Raw genomic sequence first — 18,805 nt, 5'->3', positions numbered from 1 at the left:
CTCGAGAGGTACAAGTGGACACGTGTAAAAGGAGATGATTCACCTTTGTATGTATGAAGTAGATGTGGCATGTGTCACTTGCCAAATGGACTATTGACATGGTGATGTCCATATGATGCTCCGCATCATCCCCTCCCCCTTGGGAAAGATCCGACCTCGGATCGAAATCCAAATCACCATGGGAAAGAGATGATGTTGCCGTGTAGTAGTGCACGATCACCAAGCATTCATCATCTTTTAGTTCCAAATGGGCACTCTCCGATGTCGTACAATCTTGTAATTCCTTCAAAAGGAGCAAAGATAACAAGCACTTGGAAAAACAAATGTGGTCGGCGTAAGAGCAAAACCAAGCATTCAACAGGTGCTTCACCCAACAAGTGTTGTCATCAAGTAGAGCATATGGTTTGACAAAGAAGTGTGGCATGTCATTTAAGCATATAAGGTGAGCACAATCAAGGACATCATCGAAACAAGTATGCAAAATGGGAGGTAAAGATGCTAATATGTGTGACAAGTGAACAAGCATCAACCTCAAGATCATAGCAAGAATGCACAATGTGCTCAACAAAAGGTCTATGGTAGGCATAGGAATCATTCACAACACCAAGTATAATGAGGTGTCTAAACACATGGGGCAAGTGCAAGACAATCCAAGCATAATGTGCATGGGGTGTAGTGAATATCATGTGGCACTCAACACAATCGAAAGAGCAATTGTTCATCATGTGTGAGGCAATCAAGGAAAGCATGTAGTAATCTTTTGAACATGGCATATGTGAAGTGATGACATTGTTGCAACCAAACATGTGATAGGAGCATGTAATACAAGAATTGGATGCAACACACAAGGCATATATATCATCATGCATGGGATTGTGAAAATGACAAGTTGAAGAAAGATTTCTAACATGTGCGCAAGCAAGGGGTCCAAGATGACAAATAAGTCGCATGGTGCAAGCAACACAAGTAGTATGATCCACAATATGCATGCTCATGGTTTGGGGGTTCTCAAAAGAGAAGGATATCACCTTGAAAGCATGTTCTTGTGCATCCTTCACAATGTCGAAGTACAAGCAAGTGCGATGTAGAATCATCGTGGTAGAAGGTGGTTCGCTCTCAAGACCTCGGATTGTCAACTCACGTGACGTGGAAGTTGACACGAAGTCCAAGTATCCTACACATGCACACAACAAAAGAAAGAACGTATGTGCATGGTAGATAAACACATCATCCATCATGATGGTTCTCTTATCTTGCAAATAACCATTAGAAGCACAAGTGTGTGAAGAATATGATGCAACAATGGCAATATTCATGGCACTAGGTATATGGTGCAAAGAAGGAAGGCAGGCATGCTTCACAAGAAATATGTCAAAATCTCCAAATATATGTGAGATTGCTATGGGGGCAAACTCATTATCAAGACTAAAGGCATAATTTCACTCAATACATGGCAAATCATCTAGCATGAGAGAGGCAACATATGGAGATATATGACAAGAAGCAATAACAATCATGTGCAAAGCATGTAGATGGTTGTCATCAACCGCATGAAGCAAGCAAGTTTGAGTCATCGGAGATGCAACATAAGCAATCATAGTAATCAAGTTGTGCAAGCTAGTAGTGCGAAGATGTAACATACTAGAGTAAATAATGGCAATCATGTCATGTTAGAAAATAATAGGCATAGGCAATGCACATGACATATCGCAAGCACAAACACAAAGTAGGATCATAGTATCATCATAGGCATGGGGCACAAAGCAAACATGGCAATAACAAACAATATCTCCACCAAGCTTGCAAATACACATACAAATATGAGAATCAATCATCATGTGTAATGCAAAGCATGGGTCACGAATGCATGGCAAAGGCATAGTAATGAACATATCATGCAAAGTGAACATGGCAAGATGGGCATAGAATAGGTAATGGATAATAACCCATAGCCAAGGGAGGGCCATGTAGAAGAAATGCGCGAAGTCTTTGCGCAAAGAGAGCGGTGGGAAAGACAATCCATGGGATCCCAAGTCATCGTTGCTCTCTAGAGCTCATTTTGTCAACTCGTGGGATTGCGAGGTTGACAAGAATTCATGGGTACCTACACAAAGGAGACAAAAACGAAAGAAATTTTGTGTGTGGTAAATGTACACATCATCCATCATGATGTGTATGTGCACGTGAGAGTTAGCACAAGATAAGCATCGCTCAAAGAAATTTGATGCATGGTATAAGAACATGTCATACATCATGAAAGAATAGTTATTGTGTATAACACGATGGGGATGCAGATTGAGCATACAAGTATAAGGATCATGCAATGGATGGGATGAATCAAAATCTCCTAAAATGTATGAGGAAACTATGGGGGTCTCCTCATGAGCAATGTTGGAAATGTCATATGGAGAAAATGGACAACATCCAAAACAATGCGTATCCATAGCTAGATGGTTATGGCATGGCATATGAGATAAATAATGCAAAGGTAGCATATCAATATCATCACAAGAAAAACAAATGTCAATAACCATGGGCTTGTCATCTATGCCATAAGTGCAAATTGGGTTAATCTTAATGGCATATGCATAGCCACTATGAAGAGATTGCAAAATATGACATGTGGTCGATCTCATGCATAGCATATGACAAGTCAAGCGGAATGGCAAACATGATGTGACCAAGAGAATTAGCACAAGAAATCCTATGTAACATGGCATAACAACTAATAGACTCCACATGGCAATCATCATACTCATCATAAATGGGTAAGTCATCGCATGGGGAAGTCACACTAGCATGAAGCATGGAAATAGGTTGATCAACATCATGCAAGCAATCAACGTCAAGAATGTCCACTGGTGGGACTAGAGCATCACCTTCAGCTATGTTACCTTTGTCATTCCACTCATGTGGTGTAGGTGAGGTGGGAAAGACCAAATGGTGGTCATCTTCATCTTGATGGAACCATGTGGGGGTGCATCACATTCCACCATGGCCATCGTCTTGTCCAAAGGTAGGACGAAGTCGTTGAGAATCGGCGCGTCATCATATAAGGGACCTAGCACCAAATGAGAAGACACAATAGAGGTAGAGGTCAAGTCGTTAGAAATCATAGTGGCCTCACATGCCCTATCAACTACCTCACTCTCTCTATGTGGTGGTTCACTCACTCCCTCCCTCACAATAGGTGCACTCAAACTCACATATGGTGGAGTCACTCTTCTCACTCAAGAGGTGGGGGTTGTGGCTCTCCTCACACGGGAATTGTGGAAACACATCATATATGGGGCTAGTGGTGAAGTCACTCTCACTCGCAATATGGTGGCAAAAGTCACTCAAGTCATCATGCGTCGCCATGGTCGAGGTGACATACTCAACCATCTCATCGCCGTCGCCATGGATGAAGGCCGAAGATGGCACATCATCACTCTCGCCTCCTAAGATGGAAGCATCATCCTTGCTCGCCACTGTGTCGCTCGCCTCCAAAGCTTGGTCGTTGAAGGTCTCCGTAGTTGAACTCGTCGCCGCACCGTATTGAAAAAGAGTCATAGGAGACTCGGCATCGTCAATGCCACAAAGAGGGATGGCGGTGAAGTCGAACTTGGGAGCATCATCTTGGAGCTCGTCGGGCTTGGACATCGTGGTGGTACTAGCCTCATGCTCGTCGTGTTGGATCTTGGTCTTCGAGAAGTGAGCTTGGGATGGAGAAGCCTTGGCCTTCATGAGTTCTTGTTCCGCCTTGAGAGCACCAATATAGTTGTCGTCGAGGGACTTGTAGTTCTCGAGGAAGATAGGCTTGGAGATGTCGTTGTTCAATCCCATCATGAAGTGGAACTTCATTGACATGGGGTCGTCCACCCTGGCACGTCGCAAGGCATGCTTCATCTCCTTGAAGTACTCATCGATGGACTTGGATCCTTGGATGGTGTTCTCCAATTGGTGTAGAAGTTGTTCCGTGTAGGTTGGAGGCACGAACTCTCGCCGCAAAACTCTCTTCGTCTTGGGCCAACTCATGTCATAGCTCTCTGAAGGTGTGTGAAGCCACCATTTGGACGCGTAGTCATGGAAGTTTCTTGAGGCGCACTTCACTTGATCTTCGGGAGGGACTTGATGTAGCTTGAGGTAGTCGTCCATCAAACACCCCCACTCGAGATACTCCTCGGGTTCTAGAGTCCCATAGAAAGGAATCGCGTGGTTGGTGTCGAGGTCGTAGTAGCTCGAGGGCGTAGTGGACTTGAGCTCGTGGAGTAGGCAAAGATGCCGTACGTCTGAAGGCGAAGATGCCTTGAAGTCACTTGGCGAAGATGCCAAAGGTGTTGAAGAAGCCGTAGCCTTGTTGTCGATGTTACTGTACTATATGGCCCGTGCGCACGGGGGTGCTGGAGGCCGTGTGCACGGGGTCCTGTGTGCACGGGGGTCTAGGGCCCGTGTGCACGGGGGTGGAAGAGAAGCCAACTCTCGTCCAGTAGGTTGCTCTTCTTGGTCTTGTCGATGTCGATGCTTGTGTGTACTTGCCGGATATGGTAGCACAGAAGTCTTTGCACTTGAGCGTCTTCTCGAAGATGAGGAAGACCGCTTGCCATTCTTGATGAGGACCTTGAGATCCTCCATTTGCTTGTCCATCTTGGCATTAATGACGTTCTTCATAGCATCAAACTCGTTGTCGTGGTTATAGACCGGAGGTGAAATGCCTTGCCTATCCATCACAAAACTCGAGCAAAGGTGAGTAGGAAATGAGATAAACAATACCAAGCTACCTTTTCCCAAAGTTGAGGATGTATCTCATATCACTCAATGTGAGATGAAAGAATAGTGGAATTGGTACTGGACTTGTTCACTCACACCTATCAAGTAAAGTTTATGGTGGAGCTCGGTGAGGATAGTGGCACAAAAATTTGATGCAAAGTGTTAGCAAGAGTCAATAATGTTGAAAAAGATTGACAATTCGCAAAGTGAAACAAGTAGACCAATAGCAATATGTGGCACACGGAAACACACAAGCATATAGATAAATGGGGTCGTGCAACCAAGGAATGAGCACAAAATGTGGAATCCAAGGAAAACGCTCATGTTGCACAACTCAAGAGAGACGCTAGCACGATTTCTCAATAGGCAGATACGACACTTGTGCACAACCTATAAGATGCAAAATGTATGAGCTTTCTATCCCAAGTATGCTATGTGTATGATGTTCCCGTTGGTCTTCTCAAGGTGATCCAAGATGATCGGATATGACAATCTTATGCGCAATGTGGTATGATGCTATGGCACCTGCTTACAAGCTCTTTGCTCTCTTTTCTTTTGCTTAAAATCTTATTCTCTTTTTTATATGGCCACTATGCGTAATGCACAAACCAAGATAGCAATTGTGTATATGCAGGAACAATCTTGTGACACAAGAGATGATATGATGATGCCAATATGATATGGTGTGTATGCAATGGAAGGTGTAGATCACTAATGTGCACAAGTAACGTTGCCGGCAATACTCAAATGGCTAGTTTCGATAGGCAAGTGACGCAAAATGGGCTAGGGGTTATCAATGCAATTGCAAGTGGAATGTACAATGGTGTCGTCAAGGTTACCGTCCTTGAAGATGGTGAGTGGCGGTTTTCTTGATGTAGATAAAAAGATGATGGAGACTCGTCCCTAAGTAGCCGAAACACCTTAGGAAATGGTAAAAACCGCAAACTCAAAATCTCAAGGACAAAAGTCAAATGGTGGTAGCGGAGATGGCAATGCGTAAGTGGTGGTGGTGGTTGAAGAAGAAGCAACCGTCCCTAAGTAGTCGAAACACCTTAGGAGACTCAAGTCACCACTCAAACAACCACAAATGCTAAATGGAGCAAAATGGGTTAGGTTGCGGAAGGCTATGTTAGGTTTTGCGGATGATATGGTGGAAGGCCTAGTTAAAGATGCCAAAATGTCAAGATTTTGATGGGGTCAAATGGTTATGGAACCTATCTAGGTGGATGGGGGATGTCAATAGCTACTCAACGAGGTAAAGAACGTGACAATCGGACTCCGGATGTGGAAGTTATGGGCAAAACGGTGAAGCACACGCAGCTGTCCTAGGGGGGTCGTGCGCACGGGGTAGGAGCCCATGGGTATGGGGTCCCGTGCGCACGGGACAGGTCTGTGGGCACGGGGTGCACGGAAATTTCACGATATGGGCTCCAAGTGGATGGATCTCTTTGCTTTGGTGTAGAGTGGGGGTATGGGGTGGTATGGGAGGGTGGGAGGTCGAAGGGACAACAGCCGAAACGCACTGGAAGGGTCGTGCGCACGGGGTTTGTCTGGACCGTGTGCACGGGGTCCCGATGGCTCGTGTGCACGGGGTGCTCTGTGAGTGGATGAACTGCTCCGGATCCGTGGGTAAATTCGAACTTAGGGTCTAAATCCAAGGATGGAAGGTAGGGGAAGGTGGAGAAAAGCTAGATCCACTTGAAATGAAGCAAATCCATGGATCAAATCCAACAAAACATCATCAAAACCAACAAATCACAAAAACATTTGGGGCTATTTTTGGTGGGGAATTTTTGAATTTAGGACAAAATCAACAAAACTAGGCTAGAAAACAAAGAGGGGGAGCTCCAATTTCGTGAGAAACCATGGCTCATGATACCAAAATGGTGTAGGGTGGAATCCTATGTGGAGATCTTTCACGAATTGGAGGGGGAATCCCCAAGAACAAGATGAACACAAGAGGGAAAACAAGAGGAACACTAAAGAACAAGTCCAATCACACATCCACTAGACAATCAAACACACAAGATCCACAAGGTACAGGAACAATCAAAGGGAAATACGATACATGGTAGAGTTCATCCCAAATCCTATGAAGGAGATGAGGGCTTGATGATCTAGGTAGATCCTTCCCTCAAGGGGGGTCTTCATCCACTAGGGATCTTCTCCAATGGAGACCTTGAACTCCAATGGAGTGTCTCTCTCTCAAGAGGAATCCCACAAGGGGAGATACATGAGCTAAGCTCTAGTGTTTAGATCTACTCTTAGCTGAGTCTAAATGGAGGAGATGAAGGAGTATATATAGTCCTAGGAAAAGAGAGGGATAAGTGGGGGCGAAATGGTAAAACAAGGGCAAAGCCCGCAGCATCACATAGGGGGCCACGTGTGCACGGGGTAAGTGGAGCCCGTGCGCACGGGGTATCCAGAGACCTGACACAAGGGCCCGTGCGCACAGGGTCTGTGAGGCCCGTGGGCACGGTGGTCCCGTGGGCACGGTACACGCCCGTGCGCACGGGGGCTTCAGGACCGCCAACCTAGGAGGCCCGTGGGCACGGGGTCGGGCCCGTGCGCACGGGGTTGCCTGGGAGCTGTTGCCTTCTTCTTGGCGCTTCCTTCTCCGCTTCCAGGCTTCCCTCTTGGATGGTGTAGATGTTCTCTTCTTCTTGGAATCCTCCTCGATGAATGTGTAGCTCCGCTCACAACTATGTATGCATACGAGAGAGGGGTCAAGTAGTATACCATCCTCGAGAGGTACAAGTGGACACATGTAAAGGAGATGATACACCTTTGTATGTATGAAGTAGATGTGGCACGTGTCACTTGCCAAATGGACTCTTGACATGGTGATGTCCATAGGATGCTCCGCATCAAAGGCTATGATGGCTATCAATGTAATGGCAAGAATGATGTATCACGATACCAAGATGAGGTTACCGGTCTTGCTTCCGGTATGCTGTCAAAATGGTTGACCGAAATACCATGATGTAGGCGAGGTGGTCGCTGTTGATGACGATGTAGGACATGTCTGTGGCGAAGATGAGTGGCGGTGATGTCGATGTCGAAGCGTACCTAGATAGCCGAAACACTAAGGATACGGTGCCGCAACTCAAATTCTAAAAGCTCGAAGTGGTATCACGTGTTGAAGTGCGAAATAGTCCAAATGGTGGTGGTATGCGGAAGTGGTGATGGTGTAATGGTGGTAGGAGTGCGTATGCAGAAATGTGGGGCGGTGGTGCTGATTACACTAGAAAAAAATCAGTTTCGGCAGGGGCGGTCAGATGTGCGGGCTGGGCCGGTCGTCCGGTCGTCGTCGGATGCCCGGCCGGGTCGGACGTCCGGTGCCTGGGCGATTTTCGGGCACGGGATGAACAACACGAGGGTGAGGTGGTGGATGTGAAAATCGTCGATTTCGAGCGGATTTGTGGAAGGAAAGGGTGGGGAAAGGGGTGAAAAGCTAGATCCACTCAAAACAAAGCAAACCCACGGATCCAAACCAACAAAATCTCAACACACTAACAAATCACAAAAAAATTGGGGCTATATTTGTGGGGAATTTTCGAATTAGGACGAAAAACAACAAAAACAAGGCTAGAAACACAACGGGGAGGCTCCGAAATCGTGACCAACGTGGCTCTTGATACCAAGATGATATAGGGTAGAACACTAATCGTCCGATCTTTCACGAAAGGAGCGGAATCCCGCAAAGAACACGAAGAACACAAAGGGGAAACACAAGAGGAACACTCAAACTAACAAGAACAAGTCTCAAAAGTACTAGATCCTCGGATACATGGAACGATAAACGGTACACGATCAACTAGGGACGATACAATGGTAACCGTTCTTCTCCGTGAGGAGGTCTTGATGTTCTTCCCTAAAGAGGGGTGTTGAATCCGCTTGGGGGATCTTCTCCGTAGGAGGATTGAATCTCCGAGGAGAAGGTAAGCAAGTGGATGAGCAAAGCTCTCACACGAAATATGAGCTAATCCTTTGCTAACCCTAGCTAGAAGGAATGGGGGGAGTATTTATAGTCTTAGTGCAAAAGAGGGGGCGATGGGGTACATGGGCTGCGGCCCAACACGAATCAGCACACAGGCGTTGGATGTCCGGGGGTCACCGGTCGTCCGGAGGCTCACGAGGGTCCGGACGTCCGGTGCCTGTCGGTCATCCGTAGTTTCGGCTCGGGTGGTCTTCGGTCGGACGTCCGGTCGGGGTCGGTCGTCCGATGGTCGTCGTTCGTCTGGGTGGCGTCGGACGTCCGTGGGTTTGGTCTCGGGTGTGAAGACTCCGGTCGTCCGGAGGGGGCCGGATGTCCGAAGACTGGAGGTCGTTGGACGTCCGGTCCAGGCCGGTCGTCCGGAGCCTGTAGATTCTCCTGCATCTCTTCTTCTTCTCCCTCTTCACGTCCACCTTCCTCTTGTTCTTCTCCTTGCTCCTGAGCTTCTCCATGATACCTGAGTATGCACAATGTATCCATATGAGGTAGTAGCCATGTCTCATGTGCATTGAAGTGGAAATCTGAGAGGAGTGATGATGCGGAGCATCCCATGATCATCCCCATGGACGCACCAACACCTCCAACGACACCACTTGGACCAATGACACGAGCCCGAGCCAAAGCTATCGAAGATAAGGTGAACTCACTCCTCTCCGAACTTCCACTTTCTATGCATGAGACATGGCTACTACCTAAGTACGAGGTGTTGCGCATGATTAGGCACCAAGAGGGCCCTCCCTAAGATGCGCATGAAGATGTACAAATCCCCAAGTCCACGAATGAGGAGAACCAACGGAAGGTGCCAAGAGCATCTCCCATGCCCCAGACATCCGGCCAAGGCCCCGGACATCCGGCCCCTGGAGCGTCTTCCTCTACAGCAGCCCAGCCGCAGAAGGCTACAGGCCCCGGACATCCGGCCCCGGTAGCCCGAACATCCGGCCCCTTCCGAGCCCCCGGACATCCGGCCACCGGCCCGGAAATCCGGCCCCTCTAAACCCGAGAGCAACAAATGCCACCGCTCCAGCCCGGACATCCGGCCCCCCAGCCCGGACATCCGGCGTCGCCTGAAAGCCCGGACATCCGGCACGACCAGCCCGGACATCCGGCCTCCCCTGTCTGTGCACAGTGAAGGGCCGAGGCCCGTGTATCCCTTCTCCCCCCTAGACTATATATACTCCATCCCGTACAACTTTCTAGGGTTAGCAAATGATTAGCTCATATTTTGTGTGAGAGCTTTGCTCATCCACTTGGTTACCTTCTCCTCGGAGATTCGAGCCTCCACCGAAGAAGATCCCCCAAGCGGATTCAAGACCCCTCTTTAGGGAAGAACCTCAAGACCTCCTCACGGAGAGGAAACGGATACCCTTTTGTATCGTCCCTAGTTGATCGTGGATCGTGTATCTTACCTTATGTACTCGAGGATCTAGCCCGTGTGTGACTTGTTCTTGTTAGTTTGAGTATTCCTCTTGTGTTTTCCCTCGTTCCCCTCTTTGTGTTCCTCATGTTCTTCGCGGGATCCGCTCCTTTCGTGAAAGATCGGCCGTATAGGGTTCCACCCTACATCATCTTGGTATCTAGAGCCAGGTTGATCACGATTTCGGAGCCTCCCCGTTGTGTTTCTAGCCTTGTTTTGTTGTTTTTCGTCCTAATTTGAAATTTCCCCACCAAAAATAGCCCCAATTTTTTTTGTGATTTGTTGGTGTGTTGAGATTTTGTTGGTTTGGATCCATGGATTTGCTTTGTTTTGAGTGGATCTAGCTTCCCATCCTTTTTCCCCCAATTTCCATCCACAAATTCCTCCGAATTTCGCCCGGTTTTAACCTCTCCTCGCTGTGTTCATCCCGTTCGTCCCCGGATCCAGAGCCCGGGCATCCTGCCCGTCAAGCCCGAACATCCGGCCTTCCAACCGGACATCCGACCCCTGGCAGCAACATCTCCATCCACCGCCCTGTTTTCCGCCCAATTTCCACCAAATTTTGTTCCGGTACCCACCATATACCATATATACTCCCGCATACCTCCACCACTTCCACATATCCCAACCATTTTTTGGACCGTTTCGCTCTCAGACACATTTTCTACTTTGAGGTTTGAGAATTTGAGTTGCGGTACCATATCCTTTTGCGTTTCATCTATCTAGGTACGGTTCGACATCGACATCACCGTCGCTCATCTTCGCCACGGACGTGTCCTACATCATCACCGCCGTCCTACATCGTCATTAACAACGACCACCTCGACTACATCTTGGTATTCGTGCCTCCATTTTGACACCATACCGGAAGCAAGACCGGTAACCTCATCTTGGTATTTGACATATCACTCTTACCATTACATTGATAGCCATCATAGCCTTACTCCTTTGCGGTGCTTACCCATTGAGACTAGCCATTGAGTATTGCCGGCAACGAGACTTGTGCACATTAGTGATCATACTTCCCATAGCATACATACATCATTGTTGCATATATTGGTATCATCTCTTGTGTCACAAAGTTGTCATCGCATACTCATTTGCTATCTTGGTTCGTCAAGCATTGCATGAGAAAAGAGCTCAAACATCAAAGAGCCAAAGAAGCTTTTAAGCAAAGAGGAAAGATAAGCAAAGAGCTTTTAAGCAAGAACCATAGCATCTTACAACATTAAGATTGTCATACTCGATCATCTTGGATCATATCATAGAAACACCTTGCATACAAAATATTTGGGATAGAAGTCGTTGCATTTTTGCTAAGTAGGTTGTGCACAAGTTCTTGTATCCGCCTATTGTGCAATCATGCTAGCGTCTCTCTAGTGCTGTGCAACAAGAGCATTTTTGTGGATTCCACATTTTGGCTCACCCTTGGTTGCACAACCCCACTTATCTTTTTGCGTGTGTGTTTCCGTGTACCTTATATGCTTGGTCTACTTGTTACATTGCATCTTGCGAATCTTTTCCAACATTATTAAAGCTCACTTACAATTACATCAAATTTTTGTGCCACCATCCTAACCAAGCTCCACAAAAAGCTTTTACTTGTGTAGGTGTGAGAAACCAACAAGAACTAGTACCAATTGTGCTATTTCCTTGTCCTACATTGGAGTGATCCTCGATCCACTTTCAACTTCGGTCAAGTTACATTTGGTACTCGTTCTTCTCTTTCTACCACTCACATTTGTCATGGAATGATGGATAGGCCAAGTACTTCTACCAACCCACTCTTCATGGAGCAAGACGACGACATGAGCTCCTTCGTCACCAAGAGTCACCTCTTTGGTGCACAACGTGCTTTGCATCAAGAGCAACAAGCTATGAGTGAACGCATCGACAACCTTGCCGCCGACTTGCCACTTTCTGAGCAATGTACAAGGGACTACTTCGACCACAAGCTTGATGCTCATAAGCAAGAGAATGATGCAAGGATGGATGAAATTCGTGCTTTGTTGCTCAACCGCTCGTCTTCCACTTCAAGATGGAGTCGTTCAAGCCGCCACTCAGACTTCACTCTCTCTGGCTCAAGTACACCGACATAGGACACTCTTTGTCGAGCCGCGCACACCGACCGTCAAGCAAGCCTCAATCCGCTATGCGACACCGACTCTCAAGAGCGTCGACAACGTCAAACTCTAGAGGCCTTTGCGCTAGCTCGAGAACGGCAACGACAACGCCAACATGAAGAGGAAGAGCGAGCGCGTCTACACCAAAATGATCAAGATGCCGAGGCACAACGTCAAGAACAACAACTCCGTGACGCTCAAGCAATTGCGGTGCAAGAAGTTCTACGCGATTCGAGTCGAGCCGTTGCCGACCGAAGCCGACTAGCCCATGAACAAGAGGAAGCACTTCACGAAGAAATTCAAGAACGAAGATTTCAAGCTCGCGTGCATCGTCAAGTTCCTCCTTGAGCTCGACAAGCTCCTCCACAAGCTCGCCAAGAACAACAAGTTAATCAAGAGCATGAAGACAATGGAGATCCTCCACAACAAGAACAACATGATGATAACAACCCTCCGCGCCAAGAGCACCACTTGTTGCACAATCATCAACAACATGGGCGTCATCACCCCGACCCCAACACAATGAAGAGAAACGTTATGGCAAACTCAAGTTCACCATGCCCAAGTTCAATGGAAGCAACGATCCCGAAGAGTACCTTTCATGGGCATTGAAGGTTGACAAGATCTTCCGTCTGCACAATTATGAAGAAGAGAAGAAGATCGTGATGGCATCCCTTGAGTTCCAAGACTATGTCCTCATTTGGTGGGAGCAAATCATAGAGCGCCGACAGGCAAGAGGTGAACCACTCATCACTACTTGGGTGCAAATGAAGGATGTCATGAGAGCACGCTTCGTACCTACCTACTACAACCGCAACCTCTTCAAGAAACTCCAACAACTCAAGCAAGGAACAAAGAGTGTTGAAGAGTACTACGAGGAGATGGATATTGCAACGATAAGAGTCAATGTCACTGAAGATGATGAGCAAACAATGGCACGTTTCTTGAACGGACTCAATCATCCTATCAAGAAGATCGCTGACTTCCAACCATACTCAAATCTCATCGAGCTAGTGCACCAAGCTACCAAAGTGGAACGCCAAGTGCAAGATGATTTCAAGTATGCCAAGTTCTCATCCAAGTCCTACAACTTCTCGAACAACCAAGCTTCAACGACTCCAACACCGACTACAAAGCCTTCTTATACCAACATCGACAAGTCGACTTCCAAGAAAGCTTCGTCAACTACAAGCCATCCTCCTACGAGCAACTTCAAGCCGAGAGCTTCATCATCATCAACCCCAACCGATGAGACCGTCAAGATGAGTTCCTTCAAGTGTTTCACTTGCGGAGGCCGAGGCCACAAGTCCTACGAGTGCACCAACAAGCGAACCATGGTCTTCAACGACGATGGCACTTATGGCTCCATGAGCGAAGGCGAAATGGAAGCCCTCGAGCAAGTCGCCATGCACCGCCAAGTGAACAATGAAGAAGAACAAGTCTTTTGTGATGAAGACTCAAGTCTTGCACTTGTTGTCTCCAAAGTCTTGACTCTCCAACATCAACAAGAAGAAGAACAACGATGCCTTCCACACCAAGGCTGGCATTAATGGACGATCCGTCAAAGTCATCATCGATGGAGGGAGTTGTCATAATCTCGCAAGTGAAGAACGTTGCTCCAAGCTCCAATTGCCCAAGACGAAGCATCCACGTCCATACAAAGTGCAATGGCTTAGTGACTCCGGCACCATCCAAGTCGAGCAGCGAGTACAAGTCTCTTTCAAAATTGGCGCCTACGAAGACACCTTGGAGTGCGACGTCATTCCAATGAATGTTTGTCATCTTCTCCTTGGACGGCCATGGCAATTCGATAGAGGTCGTCCACAACGGCCGAAAGAACTACTACATCTTCAAGATGAATGGGAAGGAGTACGTCCTCCGTCCAATATCGCCAAGTCAAGTGATCACCGACAAGCAAGCCACCCATCATGGAGATCATAGTGAGAGAGCGAGCCACCAAAAAGAGTGTGAGCGCCACAAGCCAAAATTGAGTGCCTCCATGATGAGCGAAAACAAAAACCTAGTTCTATTTTCCACCAAACGTGAGATAAGATAAGTGTGTGAGAACCCATCTAGTGTCCTACACTACGTCCTCATGTGCAAGGACAATGCACCACAAACTAACACTTCTCACACTCTTCCTCTAGTGTTGTCTTCTCTTTTGCAGGAATTTCAAGATGTTTTCGCCGATGAGCTACCTCCGGGTCTACCTCCTCTACGAGGCATTGAGCACCGAATCGACCTCATCCCCAGAGCACCTCTTCCAAACAAAGCTCCATACCGTGTCAACCCCGACGAAACAAAAGAAATACAAAGGCAAGTAAAGCATCTCATAGACCATGGACATGTGCATGAGAGTTTGAGCCCTTGTGCCATTCCGGTCATTCTTGTGCCAAAACGTGATGGTGGTTTTTGCATGTGCTCTGATTGTAGACCTATCAATGCTATCACCGTTTGCTATAGGTATCCCATTCCATGCCTAGATGATATGCTTGATGAGCTTAGCGGTGCCACTATATTTTCCAAAATTGATCTTAAGAGTGGTTACTATCAAATCCGCATACAAGAGGGTGATGAATGGAAAACTGCCTTCAAAACCAAGTTTGGTTTGTATGAGTGGTTAGTCATGCCTATGGGTCTTTCGGAAGCACCAGGCACTTTTATGCGCCTCATGAATCATGTCTTTCGCCCTTACATTGGTATATTTGCTGTGGTCTAATTTGATGACATTCTTGTGTTTAGCAAATCTATCAAAGAGAATGTCACCCATGTCCGCACCGTTTTGCAAACTCTTAGAGAAGATCGCCTCTATGCTAATCTGGAGAAATGCCTTTTTGGTGTTGATAAGCTCGTTTTCTTGGGTTTTGTTGTTTCTTCTAAGGGTGTTCACGTTGATGAGTCCAAGATCAATGCTACTAAGACTTGGCCGCAACCAACCAACTTGTATCAAGTGCGTAGTTTTCTTGGCCTTGTGGGTTTCTATCGTCACTTTGTGAAGGATTTTAGCACCATTGCTTTGCCTTTGCATGCTTTGTGCAAGAAGAATGCGCCTTTTATTTGGGGACCATCCCATGATACCGCATTCAATGAGCTTAAGAAATTGCTTACTCATGCTCCCGTGCTTGCTTTACCCAACTTTGACAAGCCTTTTGAAATTCATTGCGATGCTAGTGGTAATGGCATAGGAGGTGTGTTAACGCAAGAGAAGCGCCTCATAGCTTACTTTAGTGAGAAACTTTCCGGACCGTAACTCAATTATCCCATCTATGACAAAGATATATATGCTTTAGTCCGTGTTTGGCATGAATGGGAACATTACCTTCGTCCCCATGAGTTTATCATTCATACCGATCATGAGACCCTCAAGTATCTTAAGGCTCAAACGAAGTTGAACAAGCATCATGCTAAATGGAGTGAATTTATTGAGTCTTTTCCCTATGTCATAAAGTACATCAAGGGAAAAGAAAATATCGTAGCGGATGCTCTTTCCCGCATATGCATGCTTGTCACGCAACTTGAGTTAGATGTCATTGGGTTCGAGCATATCAAAGACTTGTATGAGCATGATGCAACTTTTGCTACTCCTTATGCCAAGTGTTTGTCGAATACATCTTGGGATTGCTATTACATTAAAGATAGATATCTTATGAGAGCTAACAAACTTGCATTCCCGAGTCCTCTCTTCGTTTGTTGCTTTTGCAGGAATCTCATGGAGGAGGCTTAATGGGACACTTCGGACGCGACAAGACGTTCGCCACGCTCTCGAAGAACTACTTCTGGCCAAAGATGTTTCGGGACGTCAATCGTTTCACCAACCGATGTTCTACATGTCGCAAAGCTAAGTCCAAAGCTCAATCTCATGGCCTCTATATGCCTTTACCAATTCCATACCAACCATGGGAAGACATTACAATGGACTTTGTACTCGGTTTGCCTAGGACTCGAAATGGGAAAGATTCCATATTTGTCGTTGTGGACCGTTCTAAAAAATGGCACATTTTGTTCCTTGCAACAAGATAGACGATGCTTCACATGTTGCTAATCTCTTTTGTAGGGAAATATTACGTCTCCATGGTGTTCCAAAGACCATCGTCTTGGACCGCGACGTCAAGTTCCTTAGCTACTTTTGGAATACCCTATGTGCCAAGCTCGGAATCAAGCTACTATTCTCCATGGCGTACCATCCTCAAACCGACGACTAAATGGAGGTGACAAACCGCACACTCTCCGCTCTACTTCAAGTACTCATCAAGAAGAACATCAAGGAGTGGGAGGAGTGCCTACCTATCGCCGAGTTCGCCTACAATCGAGCAAGACACTCAACAACCGGCAAGTCCCCCTTCGAGGTCATCTACGGATTCAACCCTTTGTCACCATTGGATATTCTCCCTCTACCACTCCAAGAGCGCATAAATTTGGACGCAAGTGCACGAGAGACCCTTCTCAAGAAGGTGCATGAAGATACAAGAAACACCATCGAGCGCCAAGTACAACGCCTTGCGACCAAGCTCAACGTCAACAAGCACCCTATGATATTCAACATTGGAGACCTCGTGTGGCTACACCTTCGCAAGGACCGCTTTCCCCAAGAATCCAAGTCCAAACTTCGACCACGCGCGGATGGACCATTCAAGGTGCTTGCACGCTACAACAACAACGCATACAAGATCGACATCCCTCGTGACAAGTACTCCATGAGCGACATCTTCAACATCAAAGATCTCTCGTCCTACCATGGTGATGAGGATTTCGATCCGAGGACAGATCTTCCCCAAGGGAGGGGAGATGATGCGAAGCATCCCATGATCATCCCCATGGACGCACCGACACCTCCAACGACACCACATGGACCAATGACACGAGCTCGAGCCAAAGCTATCGAATATAAGGTGTACTCACTCCTCTCCGAACTTCCACTTTCTATGCATGAGACATGGCTACTACCTAAGTCCGAGGTGTTGTGAATGATTAGGCACCAAGAGGGCCCTCCCGAAGATGCGCATGAAGATGTACAAATCCCCAAGTCCACGGACGAGGAGAACAAATGGAAGGAGACAAGAGCATCTCCCAGGCCCCGGACATCCGGCCAAGGCCCCGGACATCCGGCCCCTGGAGCTTCTTCCTCTACAGCATCCCAGCCGTAGAAGGCTACAAGCCTTGGACATCCGGCCCTGGCAGCCCGGACATCCGGCCCCTTCCAAGCCCCCTGATAGCAGCGAAGGTGTCCCGATGTTTCGATGAGATGGTGGCTATCGTTTCTGTGGGAGTCGACCTTGACGATCCGACTACGAACGTGCGAGACGTCGCGCCTTAGCAATCGCTAAACCAACTTCCAAGGGGTTATTGACCACACCGGAGCACAATCAAGCTGACCACGAGGGTCTGTTTCCTGCGAGCAAATGAAGAACAAGCAAGAAACTAAGATTGCAATCTAGATATCGCGAATATAAGATGAAAGCTTTATTGATCAAGGTGGGGTTCTGTGACGTCTTGGTCTGGTCGTTGGACACAAACGAAGTACGCGAAGTTGCAGCTATGCCGAACTTTTAATCTAAACAAAACCCGAAGTCTAAACAACGCCCTAAGGGCTGTATATATGGAGGAAGAGAGGGGGATTTCGTGGCCCTTGGAGGAGGGGTCCGAAACCAACCCTAACTCTTGTTTCCCACACATACGACTCTAAAAACAACCTATACTTAAGTATTTCGAAAAATACATGGGCCTGGCCCAATAATAAGGTGACGCGGCACCTAAAATAGCCTCTGAACGAAATTTATAAAGTGGCATCTTGTATATTTCATCCAAGGCTTCATGTACTCCTTATGGTGGCTTCAAAGTCACGAAATCATCACTTGTAACTCCGTTCTTGATCCCCTTGCGCATGCCATCATCTCCATGCTTGAACTTGTTCCAAGGTTCATCTTTCTTGTCCAAGTTAGGCCCTTCATTTGTAAGCAAAACAAATGTATCCAATTTAGGCAGCATCATATTCTCATGAACATTAGAATCATTACCAAAAAACGAAAGTACCTGATAATTCAATTGGCGTGCGCGAGCTCTAGTAATTGGTCCAGTATGTATAGCAGCAGGGGCTATGGGTGTAACAATGGTATCGATGTCCTCATCACCTACACTACTTCCTCGTGTGCAAGGACAATGCACCACAAACTAACACTTCTCACACTCTTCCTCTAGTCTTGTCTTCTCTTTTGCAGGAATTTCAAGATGTTTTCCCCGATGAGCTACCTCCGGGTCTACCTCCTCTACGAGGCATGGAGCACCGAATCGACCTCATCCCTGGAGCACCTCTTTCGAAAAAAGCTCCGTACCGCATCAACCCTGAAGAAACCAAAGAAATACAAAGGCAAGTAAATCATCTCATAGACCATGGACATGTGCGTGAAAGTTTGAGCCCTTGCGCCGTCCCGGTCGTTCTTGTGCCAAAACGTGACGGTATCACCGATTGTAGAACTATCAACGCTATCACCGTTCGCTATAGGTATCGCATTCCACGCCTAGATG

Source organism: Triticum aestivum, chromosome 2A (assembly GCF_018294505.1).
Source record: "Triticum aestivum cultivar Chinese Spring chromosome 2A, IWGSC CS RefSeq v2.1, whole genome shotgun sequence".
NCBI lineage: Eukaryota > Viridiplantae > Streptophyta > Magnoliopsida > Poales > Poaceae > Triticum > Triticum aestivum.
Note: the sequence above shows the minus strand (reverse complement) of the source record.